Below are 1,804 nucleotides of genomic sequence, written 5' to 3' on the forward strand. Positions count from 1 at the left end.
GAATAGAAAGCCAGATAAAAACGACTAAAAAAACGTTAAAAAAACAGCCGGAGCCTAACCTCTGCTTGGAGAGTAACTCAACTACAAACTGTTTACTCCACCAGGCTTGTCCCATGGGATACGTCGTGCTGTCGGATCCATAGCCTGCATCATCGGTCCACTGTGGGGAGGGGCCACAGTTTACATGCCAAATGTGCTTTTTGGTGTCCTGATCGCTTTGCAGGGACTTGTCATGGTGAGTTGATAACATTACACTGTCTACACAGCACATGTTACTAAGGCTTCTTTCTTTTTCCAATACAGTAACCTGAACATTACCCCTTTCCACTAGACATGAATGTCTACCGGTATAATCTGTATATTTTCTAACCGGTTCTAAATCCGGCACACTGATTTTTTTTAGGTCCGGTGTTTCTGGACCAGTCCAACTACCAACCCCTAGTAGGTACATAGATAACTGATTGATAAGCTTAGTTTAGTCACATGAAGCCAGGCATACATGTATTAGTTAGCTAAACTATCTGATCCTTCCAACTCTTGTAGGTTCTGACCCTTCTGTCATTTCGACATTTGAAAGTTCCTCATCAACAGCAGGACACATCTGACCATGTGCCTTCACTGATGGTGAATGCTGAAGCAGATGAACAAACTCCTTTACTGAAAGATGCACATCCATCTCAAGAGGTGGCACAGAAAGTTTAACTTTAACAGCCAACCTATTATGTAATCAAGATATCAGAATAACTATTATTCCATACTGTCCAATTGTGCATCCATCTCAAGAGGTGGCACAGAAAGTTTAACTTTAACAGTCAACCTATTATGTAATCAAGATATCAGAATAACTATTATTCCATACTGTCCAATTGTGCATCCATCTCAAGAGGTGGCACAGAAAGTTTAACTTTAACAGCCAACCTATTATGTAATCAAGATATCAGAATAACTATTATTCCATACTGTCCAATTGTGCAATTGTGCATCCACGTCAAGAGGTGTCACAGAAAGTTTAACTTTAACAGCTAACCTATTATATAATCAAGATATCAGAGTAACTATTATTCCATACTGTCCAATTGTGCAATTGTGCATCCATCTCAAGAGGTGTCACAGAAAGTTTAACTTTAACAGTCAACCTATTATATAATCAAGATATCAGAATAACTATTATTCCATACTGTTCAATTGTGCAATTTATTCACAGAATTCATACAACTGCGTGACCCCTTAAAAGTTTTAAAAGTTTATTTCTAAGGGGGCCAGCATACATGATAAGATGTGGGACAAAAGTGGACAACAATCAGTAGAATATATAAACTCTGATGTGATAGATGTTGATATCTGTATCAGTTCTGAGTATTAATTTTGAAAAGGTATATAATTATGGCAATTTAGTAAAAACATGGAATATTTGCAAATATATGTGGGCCAAGGCTGTAAATAAATGATATAAACTGTAAAGAACTGTTCTCTATTGTTGGAGAAGAAAACATTGTTTACAACTATGCAAATTTTGATAACGATTGTGCAAATTGAATTGGATATTATACTGCTATACATATCTTGTTCTGTACACCTTTTGTTTTCACATAATGTTTGTCATGTGACACATTTGTTTGTGGTGGAAAAAATCAGCAAGAAGAGCGTATTAAATTTTATATATTTATATGTTCATATCATATATTTAGATTTAGTTTCAGCTCAGTTTTTTTCTGTACAGACTTCTGCAAGTTTTGTTGCAATTGTCGTTGAGCAGGCGTGTGATATACATAAAATGTGCAGAAAATCAACAGGTAGTGATAAC

At 36.1% G+C, this 1,804-nt stretch overlaps 1 long non-coding RNA gene across 1 annotated transcript; it reads left to right on the forward strand.

The window, feature by feature from the left end:
• The first annotated feature begins 27 nt into the window (after positions 1-27).
• On the forward strand, positions 28-1,342 carry LOC118430723. Its single transcript, XR_004832891.1, has 3 exons — positions 28-235; positions 544-684; positions 887-1,342. It is a non-coding gene; the product is annotated as an uncharacterized LOC118430723 (long non-coding RNA).
• Positions 1,343-1,804: the final 462 nt, after the last annotated feature.

The sequence above is a fragment of the Branchiostoma floridae genome, chromosome 14 (assembly GCF_000003815.2).
Source record: "Branchiostoma floridae strain S238N-H82 chromosome 14, Bfl_VNyyK, whole genome shotgun sequence".
NCBI lineage: Eukaryota > Metazoa > Chordata > Leptocardii > Amphioxiformes > Branchiostomatidae > Branchiostoma > Branchiostoma floridae.